The sequence below is a fragment of the Teleopsis dalmanni genome, chromosome 1 (assembly GCF_002237135.1).
Source record: "Teleopsis dalmanni isolate 2A chromosome 1, ASM223713v2, whole genome shotgun sequence".
Lineage (NCBI taxonomy): Eukaryota > Metazoa > Arthropoda > Insecta > Diptera > Diopsidae > Teleopsis > Teleopsis dalmanni.
The window spans coordinates 69,755,427-69,764,847 of record NC_051846.1 but is presented as its reverse complement, the minus strand read 5'-3'; the positions used below and the strand labels follow the sequence as shown (position 1 = coordinate 69,764,847).

The 9,421-nt window shown below is 29.9% G+C and overlaps 1 long non-coding RNA gene across 1 annotated transcript; it reads right to left on the bottom strand.

Moving 5' to 3' along the window:
* Positions 1-1,153: 1,153 nt before the first annotated feature.
* Positions 1,154-2,626, bottom strand: LOC119669316. Its single transcript, XR_005251593.1, has 3 exons — positions 2,450-2,626; positions 2,291-2,393; positions 1,154-1,388 (listed from the first exon to the last, which is right to left on the bottom strand). It is a non-coding gene; the product is annotated as an uncharacterized LOC119669316 (long non-coding RNA).
* Between the last annotated feature and the right edge of the window lie 6,795 nt (positions 2,627-9,421).

Here is a 9,421-nt window from a genome sequence, read left to right as displayed (position 1 = left end):
AATTTGTTTTTATTTTATGTATTATTAGTTTTGGGGAAATTTTCTTAATACTTATTCAAAAAGTTGTGTTGTGAATTAATTACTTCATACTTTTTTGATGTTTTTAAAAATATTTCAACATTCTTTTACTGCAAATAAATTCAAACAACATAAAATTAAATATTATAGTATTATTTTTTAGAGACACATCTAACACACACATTCGTTATCTTTTATGTATTTAAAAAATATACACTTAACTCATGCATTTATATATAAATTTAATTTTTATTAAAAAATACACTTGATACAATTCATACAATAGTCAAACGGTTATAGTTAGACAAATAAGTAAATATAGAATAAACATATTTATAATAAACTTAATATTAAAAATGTAGCATCTTAAAATACTTAAATACAGTAGTTGTAAAACATATAAAAAAAACAATACTGTTGATATTTCTTAATATTATTTTCACAGTAATATTAATACACGAATACAAAAACTTACCAAACAAACATTTCATAAATAATGTACATGCAGGTTAATCTTTTAAAACACAGATTATAATACAACAAATAATAATAATAATTGCATTCTAACCTTCCTTCACCATCGGTTGCTGGAAATTTGTATAACGTCTTGTAAGTGGCACAGCCTCTAACACAGTGTCTTACCATTTACAAAACATTAATTTATTAATTATATGCACTAGTATTTTTAAAACATAATTATTATTATTTACTTACTTTATTATTTCAAAAAAATTTATAATTAAATCACTTTGATCATTTTTTGCTTTATACTTTTTCTAATATTGGGCGCAAATTAGTTTTACTACTTTTTTAGAATCAATTGCCCGGTAATTTTTTTTTAAATATAGCTCAGTGCATTCAAATTTTTTGTCAAGAAATCAAAACAGAGAACCAAAATTATGCTCTCTGTTGCACTCATTGCCCATAAAATTTTTCTTAAGAGTAACTTAAGGTTCTTATTCGGAGCAAGTTAAGGTCCGTATTCGGAGCGAATAAGGACCTAAACTTGCTCAATTTGGAAATAATCGTACGTTTTGAGATGGTATTAGTGCAATTTCTGAGAGTGTGTTTGTTATTTTCTGTTGTGCTCATTTAAGTTTCCGTTCTATATAAAATCTTCTTTGGTGTATAGTGTACATAATATTATTCGGACAAAACACTTCCACATTAGGCTTTTAGAACAAAATCTTGTAAAATTTTTTCTTATATGAGGTTAGGATTATGTAAATTGAAATGGATTTAGTGCTAGACTTCAAAAAGAAATTAAAATAAGGCATTTTAAAACTGTTTATTTGGTCTGCAATCTCTTTCGCCCATATGGAAAGAATCCGTCTTTTCGAGATATATATGTTGTTTGTGTTTGGTTGAAACTATTAAGAAAAAAAATGTATTTGAAACAAATGAAACTCTAAATTATTTGAGTTTATAGAAATTTTCTTTGATGTTGTGGTGCTTTTATGTATTTTAAACCATTATATATCATTCATATATATGGTTTATAAATTAATTTCTTTTAAGGTTTTTCAATAATTTTTGTAATTTCTATGTAATTATTTTCCTTAAACTTTTACATTGTATAAAAATTATATGCACTTATTTCATTTACCGATATTGATTTAAACAACATTTGCTTTTAAATTCACTTCAATTACTACTTATTTATAAAATAAATTGTTTTATATCATAACAAAAAAATATGTTTTTAATTATTTAAATTTCTTTTCTTAACTTACATTTAACTAAATTATATATATATATATATATATATGCATAAATTTTTAATTGATTCGTATTATTGTGTTCAAGATTTCTCCTCAAAACAAAATTTTTCTTATGAATTTTAAATTTAAAATCAAATTTTTTTTAATATAATAATAAAATATGTAGGAATTGTACTGCTTATAAGATCTTTTCAAATGTGGACTCGGTTATCTCCTCCGTTACTCGCGGTCACAACAACAACAGATAATACAATAGAATCGTTGGCCTATTTCAGTTAACACTTTTATTTGTTAATTTCTTAAATAAACTTAATCAACTGACGATTTTAGTTAACAATGAAATTTATAGACTAATATTGCTGAAGTGTTCTTGCTGTAGTTTCAATATTCGTAATAGAGGTTATTAATCTTTCAAGTCACTATACAATCAATACGTCAACTATTAGAACTTTGTGCCTTTTTTACATATTATAATCCTACTTTCTCAATAATTTCACAATTTAAATATTTTGTTGGTATCACCTTTGAGTAATGTGCTAACATTTACTTACGTGTCTGACGCTCTTCCTCTGTATATTGGAGTGCCTTGTTAACAGGTTATATTTTTCGTGCTTTTTCCTCATATCATTTTAACTAAAATTAACTTGTATCACCCTAAAACAGGATTAAAGTAATGTTATATACGCTTAATATTATTGCCACAAACTCACCACCACTGCACCTAACAGTTCCTGTAAAGCATCTGCTTTTTATTCATGCATTTCATCACTCTCCAAGATGCCAACTATATAATCACCAAAAATCGATTCATCTCTCTGCCACTTGTTTAATTTTTCCAGTAATAATTTCTTTCAAATGATATATGTACGTCGTATTAATCTTTTTAATTGTTATTGATTCATTTTTTATAACTTTTGGATCAGTTTTGTTGTTAAGTGCAACTGATTTCATTTTAAATTTACATTGTCAATTTATCTTATAAATTCATTGTAAGTTGATATTGTTAGATTATAAATAATTTACTTTACTTTTAAATTTAAGTAATTTCCTCCATTTACTTTATTTGTTTTTTAGTTGTCATTTAATAACTGTCATTTACAGTGGTGGCAATAAATATGTTCTTTGATATTGAAATGACATGTTTAATAGTGTATAGTGTACATAATATTATTCGGACAAAACACTTCCACATTAGGCTTTTAAAACAAAATCTTGTAAAATTTTTTCTTATATGAGGTTAGGATTATGTAAATTGAAATGGATTTAGTGCTAGACTTCAAAAAGAAATTAAAATAAGGCATTTCAAAACTGTTTATTTGGTCTGCAATCTCTTTCGCCCATATGGAAAGAATCCGTCTTTTCGAGATATCTATGTTCTTTGTGTTTGGTTAAAACTTTTAAGAAAAAAACTATATTTGAAACAAATGAAACTCTAAATTATTTGAGTTTATAGAATTTTTCTTTGATGTTGTGGTGCTTTTATGTATTTTTAACCATTATATATCATTCATATATATGGTTTATAAATTAATATCTTTTAAGGTTTTTCAATCATTTTTGAAATTTATATGTAATTATTTTCCTTAAACTTTTACATTGTATAAAAATTATGTGCACTTATTTCATTTACCGATATTGATTTAAACAATATTTGCTTTTAAATTCACTTCAATTACTACTTATTTATAAAATAAATTGTTTTATATCATAACAAAAAAATATGTTTTTAATTATTTAAATTTCTTTTCTTAATTTATGTTTAACTAAATTATATATATATATATATATATATATATGCATAAATTTTTAATTGATTCGTATTATTATGTTTAAGATTTCTCCTCAAAACAAAATTTTTTTTATGAATTTTAAATTTAAAATCAAATTTTTTTTAATATAATAATAAAATTTGTAGGAATTGTACTGCTTATAAGATCTTTTCAAATGTGGACTCGGTTATCTCCTCCGTTACTCGCGGTCACTTTTTAAATACCTGTTCACCGTCTCGGTATTTCATTATTTTAACGGTGTATAAAGCTGCCGTAATTCATATAGTCCAACATTTTAGTATTGCAGATGATTGTTGGAATTATTATAAATGAGTGTTGGAATACCTATGCTCGATTAACTTCATGACACGTAATTCATTGATATGTTAATTTATTGCCACTATTTAAACAAGGATGTGTATTGTTTTTAATTGTTAAAAATCTTGAATATTTTTATTTAATCTCCTTCAGTACCTTTCATTTACAATTTTAATTGACAAAAATTTACAAAAATAAAAAAAATATTCACAGGTACAAAAAAATTTCTCCCGCACATATAAAAATCATAAAAGTCTTCGAACAGCACTGCATTCGAACTTATATTTTCCGATATCTTGACAGTATCCAAAACACACCTTTTATACGACAGTTTATTCCGAGGTTTTAAAGGTACAAACGCGATCAGCACACTGGCCCATAAGGGCTATCGCGAAGACGGAACCTTTTAGGGCATTGACCTTAATCTTCCACTTACCGTAGTAACGTAGTAAACAAAGAGTCCTAATGTAATTGTTAAGCTCAATGTAGTTTCAACTGGGGAGGTTGGACCTCATGTAGATGAGACAATCATCTGCGTAGCAGATTTGCCTAATGCATTGTGAAGGAAGGGGTAGGTCAGCATTAAAAATATTTAAAAGGATGGGGTATTCGCTAGAAACAGCCATTACTCGAAACAGCTGTATGGTCAGCCAAAAATTCAATTAACTAAAAATTCCGTTTTTACAATTCACTACTGTTCGAAACCTCTCAGTTACATTTTATACGTAGTCAAAGTTTCGTAATGAGCGGACGTGTTTTTTTAACTGGTCTCGAAGAAATTTAAATTACAGTATAAAAACAAGTAAATAAGAGGTATTCTTATAAATATCACTTTTGTTATTAATACAAATTCCCAAAAATAGATCATTTTTGGGCAAAAAACAATTAGTAAAACTTTTAAGTGCATAAAATATTAATTTGAAAATAGCGCGCGCTTTTTTCGATTTTTGTTGACTTTCCTTCTTTTTGCACAACTTTATTAAAAAAAAAAAAAATTCAAACAGCTGACAGAGACAGCAGATTAATTTCTAAAGCTTATAATCAAAGTGAATAAGCATTCAAACAAAAGAACAGTGCGGTTTTGTATATATATGAACAAAACAAAAAGTGCTGATAGAGACAGCTATTATTATTATATTTTATTTTATTACTGAAAAAGCTGTTTATAGTAATTAAACAAAATTAAAAAATTCAGCTGAGACAGCATATACAACCTATTCTTTGATTAGTGTGTACACAAACCTTTATTTTAAAAGTGTTATAACACAAGATCAGTTCTTCTCAAACTGTTCATAATAGTAAACTGTATTTTCATATCCTATTTTGATAATCGCTTAATTTATCGTAATGCCGGTCAATCGAACTCTACCAAAAGGTGGAGGCGAGTCAAATCACGAGCAACAATCACAACAAGAACAACAACAACAGCATAAAACACACCAACAAGCTGTCCTATATTCAAAAGCATCCAATGATAATAATCAAACAACACTTCTACAATCAAATCAACAGCTACAACTGCAAGAAAAATCATTGCAAACCCAACAAAAACAACCACAACAGAACCAGCAAATAGAGAAACAACAAATGCAGCAGGAGTACCACATAAAACTCCAACAATCAAACCATCATCAACACAATTCACCATCAAAACTCATTCAGAATTTGGAAAACTCTGATATTAACACCAGAACTGCAAACACAACGGAAGATGCAAACACAAATAAAAACAATGGCTTCAACACGCCAGTAGTGAATAAGAGAATTCGTAGCTCCCCTGGTAAGCAAATCAATGAAATAAGCGCCAAAAAGCACAAACAAAACAAAAAACAATACACATTAAACGAGTATTTCTTAGCTACAAATAGGTTTGCTGTTCTAGCAACTGATAATGATAAAGAACCCACTAAAGATAGCAAAACAACACAAAATCAAACGGCTAAAAATAAAAAACCACCACCCATTTACGTGCAAAAAGTACAGCTGCTAGACAACCTAATTAAAACGTTAGATGCACTACAAATATCTAAATATGAAATTCGTGTATTACAAAACAATGAAATAAAAATCCAGCCATACGAATCAGCAGATTACACTAGCATTGTGAAATTTCTTAAAGAAAAGAGCATAGAGTACTACACGTATAAGCCAAAAGAAGAAAGGAGGTTTAAGATCTTCCTACGCAGTATGCACCACTCCGCTAACAAAAATGAAATTATATTAGAGCTAGCTGAACTAGGACATGAAGTATGCAATATACAAAACGTATTACATCCGCGCACAAAATCTCCATTAAACCTATTTACAATCGAAATTAAACAAGATGTAAATAACAAGGAAATTTACAATATCAAAGACCTACTGCACTGCAAAATAAATTTTGAACCTCCCCATCCAAAAAGAACAATACCACAATGTACCAACTGTCAAAAGTATGGACACACAAAAAATTTTTGTACAAGAAGTCCAATCTGTGTTAAATGCTCCGAAGGACATAAAACAATTGACTGTCCCATGAAAGGTAAGAACAACGTCGTTAAATGCGCTCTCTGTAAAGAAAATCACATTGCAAACTACAAAGGTTGTACAGTTTATAAAACTCTTCAAATCAAACGATTCCCAGCTCTTCGCGCAAAACAACAAAAAACCACATCTCAAAATAATGAAATATCTCTGCCAACTAAACCTGTTACGAACCTAATAACTACCACCCAACAAACTCAACAAATCCTACCAGCTAAAACATACGCCGAAATAATAAAATCGCATCCAACTCAACCCATTCCAATAAACAATGAGCCAAACAACAACTCCGAATTTGCCGAACTCCAGCAAATGATGAAACAGCTTATGACGCAAGTTGCCAACGTTATACACATTTTAACCATCCTAATCACCAAACTCGATGGACAGAAATAAATTAAAAATTTTAGCTTGGAATGCAAACGGTCTCAGCAAACGACTACTAGAACTGAGAACATATTTAAATATCAATTCCATTGATATACTACTGGTATCAGAGACCCACTTCACAGATAAAAGTTTCATCAAAATCCCTAACTATTCGATATATCACACAAATCATCCCGACAACAAAGCCCATGGTGGAACAGCAGTAATTATTAAGCAAAGTATGCAATGCTCAATAGCCAGTATATACCAAACAGAACAAATACAAGCTACAAGTGTCCACATTCAAGATACAAAAGGCGAGTTAACAGTATCAGCTATTTACTGCCCTCCGAAGCACAATAACTCGAAGGATGTATACCTGAGCTACCTTAACACTCTCGGCAATCGGTACATTGTTGGTGGAGACTTTAATGAAAAAAATACTTTGTGGGGCTCAAGAATTACAAACTGCAAAGGGAAAAATTTACATAATGCTATCATTGACAAAAAAGCAGACATTCTAAGCACAGGTGAACCTACGTACTGGCCTACCGATATGAACAAAATACCAGACGTGATTGACTTCTTTGTGACCAAAAATATAAATAAACGATTTCTTACAGTAAGTACACTTCCTGACTTATCATCTGATCACTCACCAATTATGCTATCATATGAAAGCGACACAAAACTAAACATCACAAGGACAAAATTAATATATAATAACAAAACATGTTGGGACACGTTTAGAGATATTCTTAATACCGACCTGACAATAAATATTTCCTTAAAATCTGAAGACGAAATTGAAAACGCGATTGTATACTTAAACGAAATGATCGCTGTTGCCGTGACAAATTCTACCCCAGTTCTTAAACAAAACGACACTCAAAATAAAATCTCGATGGTAGTTAAAAGCAAGATAATGGACAGAAGAAAACTGAGAAAAGAATGGCAAATAAATCGGTCCCCTGAACTAAAAAAGGACTTAAACAAACTAACCAAAGAACTTAAAATTATGCTACTTAACGAGAAAAATAAAAACCTGCAAAAACGCATAATGAACTTGACAGCTGACAAAACCACTAACTATTCTTTATGGAAAGTTACTAAAAATATCAACAACTCAGTAATGCATCAACCACCACTAAGGAAAGCAAATGGAACTTGGGCTAGAACTAACACCGAAAAAGCTGAACTTTTTGCCACGTACTTCGAAACTACGTTTAGTAACCCAAAACAGCATGATAGCAACGTTACACGAAGCAGCTCTACTCAAAATCTCGCAATAAAGAAAGTTTCAATAACAGAGATTAAGAATACTATTAAAAATAAAATTAAAGCTAAAAAATCACCGGGATACGATAGTATCACAGGAAAGATTCTGACTGAGCTGCCTCTTCAAGCACTTGTATATATGAGAAATCTGTTTAATTGCGCTTTTCGCCTTAAGTATTTTCCAAAAGTTTGGAAAGTAGCAGAAGTAATCACTATACCTAAACCAAATAAGGATATATCTGTAACAAAATCATACAGACCAATTAGCCTATTACCAGTTATGTCAAAATTGTTTGAAAAAATAATTTTATCAAGACTAGAACCGATTCTTCATAAAGAAAAACTTATACCTGACCATCAATTCGGCTTTCGGAAAAAGTATTCGACTATACAACAAGTTCACAGAGTTGTTAATAAAATAACAAGTAATATTGACACAAAACAATTTTCCTCGGCGGTATATCTAGATGTCGCAAAGGCTTTTGACAGCGTTTGGCATGGAGGTCTACTAACTAAACTATCAGAGCTTCTTCCAACAAACTTTTACCTCCTACTTAAGAGCTATCTACAAAATAGATACTTTTATGTGAAGTATAAAGACTCAATTTCCGAACTTAAACAAATGAAAGCTGGTGTGCCCCAAGGAAGCGTACTAGATCCATTACTCTACTTGCTATACACGGCTGATGTCCCGATACCTTCTGATCCTCAAAGTTTGATAGCAACTTTTGCAGACGATACAGCCCTAATTGCAGCTAATAAAAATTTTAACATATCCACAGACAACTTGCAGAATTACCTAAACGCAACGCTCGAATGGTTCGACAAATGGGGAGTTCAAATAAATACAAGCAAAACAGTTCATGTTATCTACACGAATAAAAAATATGACCTAAAACGTATAAAAATTAACAATGACGAATGAATTAACAGTGGCATTACTATAGATAGCAGATTAACTTGGAAAGACCACATTAAAGCTAAAAGCAATGAAATTAAACGTCGCTTTGGACAATTATACTGGCTACTCTGCTCGAAATAAAAACTAACAGTGGAAAATAAACTTCTAGTATATAAAACAGTAATCGCTCTAATATGGAAATATGGAGCCGAAATATGGGGCACAGCATGTAAATCCAACATTCAAATACTGCAAAGACTACAATCAAAAATACTTAGGACTATCATCAACGCTGTATGGTACATCTCAAACTATGACATTCATCGCGATTTAAAGATACCCTTCGTTGCAGACGTTATCCGAAAAAATAGTAAAAAGCACACAGACAGATTACTTTTCCATCCTAACCCAACATTGAGGCAGCTACCTAATGACGAAGCTACACATAACAGAAGATTGAAATGCTTATTTCCATCAGAACTAGCAAACTAACTAATATATTCATAGTAAATTCATAGCAGTCT